The sequence below is a fragment of the Scardinius erythrophthalmus genome (genome assembly GCF_964197995.2).
Source record: "Scardinius erythrophthalmus genome assembly, chromosome: 5".
NCBI lineage: Eukaryota > Metazoa > Chordata > Actinopteri > Cypriniformes > Leuciscidae > Scardinius > Scardinius erythrophthalmus.
The window spans coordinates 20,491,098-20,503,349 of record NC_138225.1 but is presented as its reverse complement, the minus strand read 5'-3'; the positions used below and the strand labels follow the sequence as shown (position 1 = coordinate 20,503,349).

At 38.0% G+C, this 12,252-nt stretch overlaps 1 pseudogene across 1 annotated transcript; it reads right to left on the bottom strand.

Moving 5' to 3' along the window:
* Window positions 1–447: 447 nt before the first annotated feature.
* LOC308690348 (myosin-1B-like) lies at window positions 448–10,159 on the bottom strand (annotated as a pseudogene). The gene is made up of 34 exons (XR_014032240.1): window positions 9,953–10,159; window positions 9,715–9,858; window positions 9,471–9,627; window positions 9,337–9,364; window positions 9,070–9,172; window positions 8,812–8,904; window positions 8,623–8,686; window positions 8,254–8,529; window positions 8,036–8,174; window positions 7,696–7,814; window positions 7,450–7,599; window positions 7,185–7,355; window positions 6,792–7,092; window positions 6,629–6,693; window positions 6,446–6,533; window positions 6,213–6,330; window positions 6,007–6,130; window positions 5,765–5,901; window positions 5,421–5,676; window positions 5,088–5,330; window positions 4,806–4,982; window positions 4,572–4,717; window positions 4,429–4,486; window positions 3,491–4,330; window positions 3,215–3,398; window positions 2,944–3,109; window positions 2,342–2,466; window positions 1,922–2,230; window positions 1,588–1,791; window positions 1,344–1,505; window positions 1,155–1,259; window positions 936–1,031; window positions 696–827; window positions 448–477 (listed from the first exon to the last, which is right to left on the bottom strand). The product of XR_014032240.1 is annotated as a myosin-1B-like (transcript).
* Window positions 10,160–12,252: the final 2,093 nt, after the last annotated feature.

Here is a 12,252-nt window from a genome sequence, read left to right as displayed (position 1 = left end):
ACTGCAAAATCTGCTAATAAACAGCCATGCAAAAGCATTTTTAAAAGAAAAAAGGGGCAAGATTTGGTGGTTACTAGGATGTTGGAGCATGAACTTCATAATGACAGTTTATTTGTGCACTTGTTTGTTTATTTATTTACAAAAAAAGGCCAGGGACAACAAAAGTGCCTGTAGTTGGAGAATCACCCATATATATATATATATATATATATATATATATATATATATATATATATATATATATATATATATATATATATATATATACTCTTGTTATGTGAATAATAAGGTTTAATATAATCATACAGATCAGATATTAGTGCTGTACTATTGGGTCTTGTTGAAAAATCACACAAAGGCTAATTATTTGCTGAAATAAACAGGTTTATTAAGAAATGTACTTTTACATGAAACATTCATATTATATGACTTCAGTAAATGCTCCTTTCAAGTGTTAAAGATTCATTCTTCTTTGACCTGGGAAAGAAGGAAGAGTTAAATATTAGTCTTATTAACAAAAATGTTCTTCACTTTACATAATGAAGAGAATACAGATGTGCAAATGTCATATAGGATATGTAACATCAGCAAAATGCAATTATTATAGTTCCACTACTACTTCTAAGAGGTAGTTCATGTATTTGGATAAACAAGTTAAATAAATAATGCAAAAAAACTCATCTACTTAGTCTAACCTTTCCAGAATCACGGCTCTTAACTCTGAGCTTGTTGACCTGAGACTCAGAAATGTCAGCACGCTCCTCAGCCTCCTCAAGCTCATGCTGCACCTTCCTCAACTTGGACAGGTGAACATTGCCTTGCTCCTCCTAAAGTTTTTTTTATATATATATATGGTTCATGTATCACGTTTCATCAAATTAGAATTCCAATATAAATAATTACAGTGTCAAAATGTTCTATTAGATTTTACATACCGCCTCTTCAGACTGCCTCTTGTAGACTTTGACCTTCAGCTGCAGTTTGTCAACCAAATCCTGGAGTCTGGTGATGTTCTTCTTGTCCTCGTCAGTCTTCAAAAAATACACATTTACAAAATTAAGCTTTGATCCTTTACTAAAAATAGGCATTGTCAGTACATACACTATTATACAGACTATTTTGTCCAAACAAACTTGTGAGGAATATGGTCATACCTGATAAGTGAGCTCTTTCACTCTCCTCTCATATTTGCGGACACCTTTAACAGCATCAGCTCCACGTCTCTGCTCAGCTTCAACTTCAGCCTCAAGCTCACGGACCTAAAGAACATATTATTTTTATTCAAACAAATCATAATATAACATACTTCACCTTGCCCATATTATAACTATAAAGAGGCTTACTCTGGACTCCAACTTCTGGAGTTGTTTCTTTCTCACATCAGTGATGGCCTTCTTGGCCTTATCCTCTGCATTTCTGGCTTCCTGTACAGTGTCATCAACTTCACTCTGGACCTGATCAAGGTCAGCCTCAAGCTTCTTCTTGGTGTTCAGGAGACTTGTGTTCTACAAAATGGAAAGCAACAGTTTGAACATTTTGAATGATGCTCTCAATTCTCTTAATTTCAGGGAAACAATATGCCCTTACCTGAGAGTGCAGCAGCCCAGCACGCTCACTGATATCCACCAGCTCTTGTTCAGCCACTTTGCGGCCTCTCTCTGTCTGCTCCAGAGCAGCTCTCAGCTCCTCAATCTCAGACTGCATCAGAGTGTTTCTGCGCTCCACCATGGCCACCTGCTCCTTCATGTCTTCCTGTCCTCTCTGGGCATCATCAAGGTGCAGTTGGGCATCCTGAACATAACAATAGCTGCAGAATGAGCTTTCGATGTGATTTCTGCTAGGCTGTACTTACCATATGTTAGATTATTAAAAAAATATATGAATACATCCCAAAGTCAAAAAGAAGAATTCCTATGCATACCTTGAGTTGTCCCTGAACGTTCCTGAGCTGTTTCTGGGCCTCAGCAGCCTGGCGATTGGCGTGACTCAGCTGAATCTCCATCTCATTAAGGTCTCCCTCCATCTTCTTCTTGATTCTCAGGGCATCATTCCTGCTCCTGACTTCAGAGTCCAGAGTGCCCTGCATGGATTCAATGACTCTCTGGCTGTTCCTCTTGATCTGCTCCATCTCCTCATCCTTCTCTGCAAGCTTCCTATCAATCTCTCCCTTGATCTGGTTTAGCTCAAGCTGGACTCGAAGATTCTTGGACTCCTCATGCTCCAGTGTACCCTATGAAAAATAAAACAACATTTAAATATAAGAATGAAAATACACACAGTGTATTGATGAATACAACACTGTATGATGGTTCTAGCAATAATCTGATCTCCAGATACTCACTTCAGCCTCTTCCAGGGCGGTCTGAATCTCTGACTTCTCAGTCTCTACTGTCTTCTTGGCCTTTTCCAGCTCATGGATGCTCTTACCAGTCTCACCTATCTGCTCTGTCAGATCTGAAATTTCCTCTATAAAGAGAAAAACATAATATGTATCATAATGCACATTCATTAATAATATGTGCTTACTTTTTAATGCTCACTGAGAATTAGAACATTTAAAGGGATAGTTCACCCAAAAATGAAAATGTTATCATTAATTAATTACTCACCCTCATGTCATTACAAACCCATAAGACTTTCGTTCATCTTTGGAACACAAATGAAGATCTTTTTGATGAAATTTGAAAGCTTTCTGTCCCTCCATAGACAGCTACACAATTGATACTTTGACGCTTCAAAAAGGTTGTAAAGAGATCATAAAACTAATACATGTGAATTGAGCTCTCAGATTTCATAAAAAAGATCTTAATTTGTGTTTCGAATATGAACAAAAGTCTCACGAATTTGGAACGACATGAGGGTCAGTAATTAGTAAAAGAATTTTCATTCTGAGTGAACAATCCCTTTAAGGTTTTTTTTCTAATTTAACGGTTTCATTCTTACGCTGCAGATTCTTGTTCTCTCTCTTGAGGGTCTCCAGCTGATCCAGGCTCTCCTCATAGGAGTTCTTCATCTTGAACAGTTCAGTGCTGAGTGAACGAGCCTCTTTCTGGGCACCTTCCAGCTCGGCCTGACCTTCCTCATATTTCTGCTTCCATTCTGCCAGGACCTTTGGTGGAGATATTTTAGGATAGAGTTTGTTTAAAAAATGTTGAACAAAACCCATTCCAGCAATACTTTACAAAGAGAATATAATATGACTAAAACTGTTTACCTTGTCGAAGTTCCTCTGCTTCTTGTCAAGGTTGGCAGCCAAACCATTGGCTCTCTCCACATCGATCATGAGGTCCTCCACCTCACCCTGGAGTCTCTGTTTGGTCTTCTCCAGAGATGCACATTTGGAGTTCACGGCCTCAACTTGTTCCTCTGCCTCTTGCAGACGCTGAGCCAGCTTCTTCCTGTTAAGTAATACACATTATTTTGAATATTTTGAATTGTAATCTATAAAATAGCTGTGTGAGTTAGGAGTATTATACAATAATATACATACTTGGACTCTTCAAGCTCCTCTGTGCGCTGGATGGCATCAGTTTCATATTTGGTTCTCCACTGAGCAACCTCACTGTTGGCCTTTGACATTCCCCGCTGCAGCTCAGCCTTTGCCTCCTGCTCTTCCTCAAACTGCTCACGGAGCAGGTCACAGTCATGACGGGCTGATTGCACAGCATGGGCCAGTGCATTCTTAGCCTAAGGGACAAAGTCACATAATATTACTGTATTATTGTCTCTACAGTAAATAAAAATAAAGATCATTTTAGATGTTTCATTACTATTTGGAGCACTGGGATGGCTAGAAGAGGGCTTAGTGAACCAATTTTTGTGAATGAAAATTAAATTCGACCAAAATTTACATTTGCCTGTAGCTCATAATTAGCACATGCGTATTCTGACTCATTTTTGCCAGCATGGGTCACATATATTCTTTAGAATATTTCCCAACCTTTGCTTTAGCAACAGCTTCCATGTTGCTGGAAAGATCATCAATCTCCATTTTGAATTCGCTCTTCTCTTTCTCAAGCTTCTGCTTGACACGCTGCAGGTTGTCGATTTGCTCTCCCAGCTCGGCCACACTGTCTGCCTGCTTCTTGCGGAGGGCACCAGCAGTAGCTTCATGCTGGAGGGTGGACTCTTCAAGATCACGACGCAGCTTCTGGAATTCAGCTTCACGCTTCTTATTCATCTCGATCTGAGCAGCAGTGGCTCCTCCAGCCTCCTCAAGCCTCTCACTGATCTCCTCAAGTTCCCTGGAGAGATCAGCTCTCTGCTTCTCAACCTTGGCACGAGCAGCGCGCTCAGCCTCGATCTCTTCCTCCAGTTCCTCAATTCGGGCCTATGGTGGTAAGTAGTTAATTAGATTTTTGGTTATCTGTATTTGATCATAATGATGTAACGTTTGAAAAAAATCTCAAAACTCTTCTGGAGTTGAGCACCTAGAGATTGTTCATCTTCAATCTTGCTGAGCAGGTGACTTATTTCAAAGTCTTTCCTGTTCAACAATAAGGAGTTGTAAAAAAAATATAACACAACAATAAAAATAGTAAATGTTTTCAAAGATTTCCTGCTTTAATTACTTTTTTATTTTCTCATCAGATTGCTGCTTGTCATTCTCCAGGTCCATGACGGACTCTTGGGATAATTTCAGGTCTCCTTCAAGCTTTCTCTTGGTTCTCTCCAGGTCCATGCGGAGCTTCTTCTCTTGTTCAAAGGAACCCTCAAGCTACAGGACAATGATATATAAAATATGTTCACAGCAGAAAACAGTTGATTTGATTAATTAATATAATTAATTTACATAATCAACTCACATCATCAACTTGCTGCTCAAGCTTTGTCTTGGATTTGGTCAGGGTGTTGACTTTGTCCTCCTCGGCCTGAAGATCATCCAGTGTCTGCTGATGTGCCACTTGGAGGGCTTTCTTCTCCTTCGTAACCTTAGCAATGCTCTCATCCTGAGCTGCCATTTCCTCAGTCAAGTTCTTGACCTGTAGGATTTTTGTTCCAAATAAGCTTAAATATTACAATTCATATTCTATATCAATATATAAAACAGAGATTAAATCTAATCTTAAACCAACTCAATCTCTAACCTTATTCTCAGTGGCATGTTTCTCCTTCTCCACTTTAGCCAAGGTGAGCTCCAAGTCATCAATGTCTTTCTTCAGCTCAGAGCACTCGTCCTCCAGTTTCCTCTTCTTGGCTGTCAGTTCAGCATTGATTTCTTCCTCATCCTCCAGTCTCTCAGTTGTCTCTTTGAGTTTAGCTTCAAGCTGGATTTTGCTTTTAATCAGACCTTCACACCTCTCCTCAGCATCTGAGAGACCCTCAGATTCCTGTTAGTAAAATAGATTGTTATTTCATTGGAAACAACCTTGCTAATTTTTTATGTAGCCAAAATCCAGTTAATTATAAAATATACTCACAGATGCTACTTGCAGCTGCAGATCATTTTTCTCTTGCAACAGTGCTACCATCTTCTCTTCAAGCTCCTTCTTTTTGGCTTCAGCCTTAACCAAAGCCTCTTTGCATTTTGTATAGTCCTCTTTCATGTTTGCCAGCTCCTTCTCAGTCTCTGCACTCTGAAGCAGAGGCTTAATCTTGTAATAAACCTTCATCCATGGCCAGTGTTTGACATTCATGAATGAACGGATGTTGTATTGGATGGTGTAAATCGACTCCCTGTGAATAATTCATCATTAAATGGCATAATCATCATTAAGTTTGCACAGTTATCATTGATGTCATCTTTACTCATGACAATAATCACCTCCTCTCCATCATTTTCACATACTCCCTCCTCATCACGTAGCCACGGCAGAGAGCCTGAGTCATTGTGACCAGAGCAGCCAGTTTCTCATCATGCATCTCCTCAAGAACACCCAAAAGACCAGCTTTGAAGAACACCTGAATTGATGAAAAACAGTAAATCAAAATATATTGATTTAAACTGTATAAGCTAAATAACCATGATCACTGAATCTTTGAAATTTGTAAAGCTAAATAATGAACCTTTGTATGTCCAAATCTGTAGTCGTCATGATTAATGTCGATGGATCCCAGGAGTTTCTCACTGGCCTTCTTGTTATCCATAAACTGTCCATCTGAGATAACACTGGCATTCAGCACCTTGTATCTGTGGAAAATGTATCAAAATACTTCATATCTTTTAATTAGGAGCCTCCTAGGAAATGTTGTTTTCATGTGGTCCCATTTACCTCTGCTTAAAGTCACCATATTGGATTCTGCTGGGGAAGCCCTTTGTGCAGATTCTGATGCCCTCCAGAACACCGTTACACCTCAGCTGGTGGATAACCAGGAAGTTCTCCATGAGACCTAAAACGAACAGTTTACACCATGAACTTGGTAAATTAACTTCATCATATATATTGAGAACCAAAATATCTGTATCTGTATCTGTACGTATATATATATATATATATTTCTTTACCTGGAGTCTTGGACTCATTAGGAATCAGGCAACGCACAAAGTGAGGGTGAGTGGCCCTCAAGTTGGTCATGAGTTTGCCCAAGTTCTCCTGTGGAGAATAGAAAAAGGTTTGCATGCTTTGTAATTCTATTTTTTTTTTTCTAAAATAAAGCAATATTACTGTGATGTCATCTCTATACATACCCTGAACTGGGAGGACACAGTCTGCATGGAGCCACCCTTCTTCTTGCCTCCCTTTTTAGTAGTATCTATTGAGATAAAAATACAAAGGAACATGTATAAATGCAAAAACTGCAAGAAAGTTCAAAACTGAATCAAAGTTTTGTTAAATAGAGTTTTTCTTTACCCTCAACAACAGGTGGGTAGAGAGTAGCCAGCAGTTTGACAGAAGACTTCTGGTACAGCAGCAGAACAGAATCATTCAATGGATCCTTGTTCTTGTCCAACCAGCCAGTGACATTGTAGTCCACAGTTCCAGCGTAGTGAACCAGGGAGAAGTGGGCTTCAGCCTTGCCTTTGGCAGGCTTTGGTTTCTCGAAAGCTTTGTTCTTGCCAAGATGCTGATCATATAGCTTGTTCTTGAAGGAAGTGTCTGAAGCCTTGGGGAACATGCACTCCTCTTCAAGGATGGAGAAGATACCCATGGGCTGTTTATAAAAGAATGTTGTTTATTATCAAAAATAGGAGATTTTGAGAATAGGATCAATGGAAATTAATAAATTCATAAACCATTGATAACCTTCTCAATGAGCTCAATGCAAGAAGCCAAGTCCATGCCGAAGTCAATGAACTCCCAAACAATGCCCTCCTTCTTGTACTCCTCTTGCTCCAGCACAAACATGGTGTGGTTGAAAAACTGCTGCAGTTTCTCATTGGTGAAGTTGATGCACAGCTGCTCCATGCTGTTGTACTGGAGGACAAAAAAAAAAAAATGACAGAAACATTTACTACATTCTGAATGTCATTCATTTTGACATAAAAAGAGATAAAAGAATCATTCTTACATCAAAGATCTCAAAGCCAGCAATATCCAGTACGCCAATGTAGAAATTTCTTTGTTGTTTTGTGTCCAACATCTGGTTGATACGAATGACCATCCACAAGAACATCCTCTCATAGATAGATTTGGCCAAGGCGCTAACAGAGTTGTACACCTGTAAGTAGAATAGAATGGATATTTTATTCTGCTTCTGCAATAATTAGCCAGAATTTTAGGTTAAACACATGGCATGCTGGAAATGTTACTATACCTGTGGTACGGTCTGGCCTTTGGTCACATACTCATTTCCGACCTTGACTCTGGGGTAGCACAAACCCTTCAGCATATCAGCAGAGTTCAAACCCAGAAGGTAGGCGATTTTGTCAGCCTCTGTTAAATACATTAATTAAATTATCTTTGCTCTATAGAGTCTTTTATGTAAAATTATAATAAATCAGGCACTAGGTACTTTCCCTTTCATTTTAAGATTTATTGATATGCATGCAACTTCTAGTTTATATTTACACTAAACATTTTATACACAGTTTCTGTTATCAGGAAAGTCGGTGCAATGGTTACTATTTCAAAGCCCAGGATAACACAAGTCTCACCCTCTGTGCCATCAGGCTCAGCCTGCTCCTCACGCTGCTTCTGCTTGAACTTCATGTTACCATGATGAAGCACAGCTCCAGTGAACTTGTAGATGCACATTTTCTCCTCACTTGTGAAACCAAGAATGTCAATAGCGTCCTGTAAATTACAGAGAATAATAAAATATATGATTTGCCATATTTAAATAGAATATTTCAGTATTCAAGCAATGACTCACATCAGTAGCATCCAGCTCAACTTTATCATCAATGCTGGCCACTGTGATCTGACCCTGACTGCACATGGGGAGGGGTTGGTGGAGAGTAGCGACATTTCTGTAAAATACACAGCATTTATGAAAGAGCATCTTACAATATTATCTGAAACATTGAATTAATGAAATATATGCACCTACCAATAATCTCAGGCTTATGGTTGGTCATCATCTGGAAGAAGATGTGGTAGCCTCTCTCATCTGGAAGCTGGAATGACACTCTAGACTTCTCCAGCAGATCTGTTGAGAGAATGTAGTTGAGTCACAATCATCTGAAGAGTGACAGACAAAGACAACTGTTCAGGATGGATCAATGAAATCATGTCCACCTACATGTCTCAATGTCAGCACTAGCCAGTTTTCCAGTGGTGCCGAAATGAATTCTGATGAATTTACCCTGTTTAAATCATAATAGTAAAATACATAAATAATAATTATTATAATCTCTTTATAGAAAACTCTGTACAGTAAAATTGAACACAACTGACCATCTGTACTGTAAATAAACAGTGGTTAACTTACAAAACGAGAGGAGTTGTCATTTCTCACAGTCTTGGCATTACCATAAGCCTCAAGCAGAGGGTTGGCAGCAATGATCTGGTCCTCAAGAGAGCCCTGTGAGGTTTGAAGGGTTTTCATTTATTTTCAATTGTTTTTCTATTTCATGACTAAACACAGTTTATGGGCATTTCACAAATTCACATATCGTATAGTTTGTGAGATGAGTGTAAATCATAATCTTTTAAAATAATGTATATGGCATAGTTTTGTATCTCATACCTTTATTTTACTGGCCTCTTTCTTGACACCTGACACTGCAACTGTGGCAAAGTACTGGATGACACGTTTCGTGTTCACAGTCTTTCCAGCACCAGATTCTCCACTGGTTTATAAGAGATTAGAAGACAGAAATTTGAAAAAACGTATGAAAGACTTTTCAAAGTATATTCAATCTTAAATTCTATTTTGTAAATATCTCCATAAATTTCCCATCTATGTTATACTTTTAATTTTTGTCATGGTCTGAAATTAAATGAAAATACTTACGTAATCAGGACAGACTGGTTTTCTCTATCTGTTGATTGAAATTTGTAAAATATCCGGTAAATATTTATTATATTAACAGCAACATCTACTTCATGTTAATTAATTCTGTAGAATTTAATTCCATAATGTCTTACCACACTGCATAAACTGATATGCGTTGTCAGAGACAGAGAAGATGTGGGGTGGGGCCTCCATACGCTTTTTGCCTCTGTAGGCAGCCACCACTTCTGCATCATACACTGGGAGCCACTTGTAGGGGTTCACAGTTGCGCAGAAGAGTCCAGAGTAGGTCTGAAATGAGCAGAGACATGGTCAGAGTCCAACAACACAGAAAAAAAAAATGAACTTAAATGCTTTTTATGTCGTTTCAGAACTTACGTAGATCATCCATGCAGCATAACGCTCTTTGAGGTTATACAGCACAGAGGCTTCATTGAGATGGGTCATCATGGCCATGTCCTCAATCTTGTCATACTTGGGAGGATTCATTGGGTAGACATCTTCTTCCTTAGCAACTCTCTCCTATAAATTTGATAAATTAGATATTAGATATAAAAGAAAACAATATAATAAGTAATTTAATGAGCATCTACATGAAATGGAAATTCAAATTTACCTCCTTAGTGTCAAGCAAAACAACTGTGACTTTGCCACCGTCTTTGCTCTTGATTGTTCCCTTGAGGTACAACTCTTTGACATCAGCCACATAGCAGGCAGTCTTGGCATCAAACGGTTTGGCCTGAGCCTCCATTCTCTCCCTCTCAGGCTTACGAAGGTAAATGACAGCTTTGCCATAAGTGGCCATCTCCGCATCTGTACTCATGATGGCGGCTTACTAAAGAGAGAAAATATCAACTTATCCATTTCAAATTTCATAAATATTCAACAAAGGCAAGACACATAAAATATAAAACACATGAATTGTGTTAGGAAAGAGGCATATTCCTAAGTGTAGGCTTACTCATGAATACAGACACATAAAACAATACTAGATAAACATTTAGATAGACACCAAGAAGCAGGTAAGGGGCCCATTAATGGCAAAAATGTTGTTTGAATGTCTTTCTGGTGATGAAATTTGAAATGCTGGTGTCAGGGGATGGCACATACAGTACAATATGAATTGTGGCATATATGAAGTTTCAGGACAATACAGAGATTTTCACTGCCGACTATGAGTCTCACTTGTGGTCTCTCTCCCTGAGTGCATCCTCCTGCTACGAGTATGTATGAAACAGACAAATATTTCCTGACAAATATTAAGAAATTTCTGTCACAGATTTGGTTTCATTATATTAACTTTTCTAATGATTTATATTTATGCAAATCTCATGATGAATTATGATAGCAACACTGCATCCCAAGTTTGAATTTAATCAGACCATCAGTTCTGTAGTTTGAACCAATTTCATGTTTTGCTCTATTATAGCATCATCAATTGGCCCTTTCCTGCTTCTTTTTCTGTTTCCTCAGACTGAGTCTGCACATAAATGTGTCAAATGTCCTCTGCATTTGGGCCAAATTTGTATAACTTTCCCACAAGGGGTTCAATGGGCTCTCATAGACTCAAAAGTGGTTGAAGAAAAAAAGAATACAATACAACACAACACAATAAAAGCGAATACAATAGGCGGTACTGGCACCAAAATAAAGGGTCAATGGGACCCCTTCCTTAAATTCATCTTACTAATAAATTTTAAACACATTTCTTTGTAAATAAATTACATAGGTTTTTAAAAACAGCATGCTTCACCAGTTTTCGTCTATAATACAGACTATAACAACTGTTTTCCTCTATCCTAATCCACACTCTGAGTCATAAACTCACTTGCCTTTTGTTCTTAAGACCAGATGAAATGTTCACTTTTTTAACTGTGGATAAAAAAAAAAAGTAAAATCATTACAATGTATTAATATAAATAAAAAACACAATTACTTTGAGTACAGACGCATAAGTGATGATGTTAAATTCCTTTCAGTCACAGTCAGCACAGGCTCTTACCACTTGATGGAACTTCTGAGGTCTCTTCTCTGCATCTCTTCTGGTCTACCCTCTTGGCTTTTATAGAAGTTAATCATGCACACTAAGCATGATCTATACATGGGCAACCTGATATATTTTGATATATGATGAGCTTTCTTGACCCATTTTATAAGAAACGTATGGACAAACTGACAGACATCCTACCTGATGAAATCAGTTATAAGTCAAACCTTTATTGCTCAAAAATACATAGGTCACAACTTCCATTTCAAAGTTCTTGTGTATTATAATTAATTATTTTTAGTCTATTAATATCTTACTTTGACATATGACACACACTGAAGTAAATAAATCCTATTTTGGAAGAGGGTACATTCAGCCACCCCTCCCCTTTTTTTTGAATCAGAAAACATTTCACCTTTTCACCTATGGAAGTTCTTGTAGAAGGCTAATGTGGAAGCAATTGGGCTACACAATAAAATATGTTACAGATCTGACAAGATATATTGTTCAAGAAAATAGAAGAATATAGAAAAACACTGTAAAATATGTCTAATACAGTGAAAACACAAGTGTCAGTTTTTCTATGTAGAAGAAAGCCATTAGTGATAGAAATGGCACATTCCCACCGCGCAAAAAAATCCCTTTGTTATAATTTCTGCAAATATTCAAAGATTGTAGACATTTCTTGGTCTTCAACAGCTACAGTCTAAGCCTCAGACACATGGAGACTAAAATGAATCAAAACCACATGTTCACCCTTGAGTGGTCAAAGCCAGCAAACAATGCTAATTGCCATGCTGTAAATAGAATATATTGTCTGTTGTCTCTTATATCTCTCGTTGTACTTCATTAACAACTATGTTCTGTTTTTGTAATTTTATGCAGTTGTCACTACCTTAAATTACTAAACTGTGTGTGTACAGAACAGG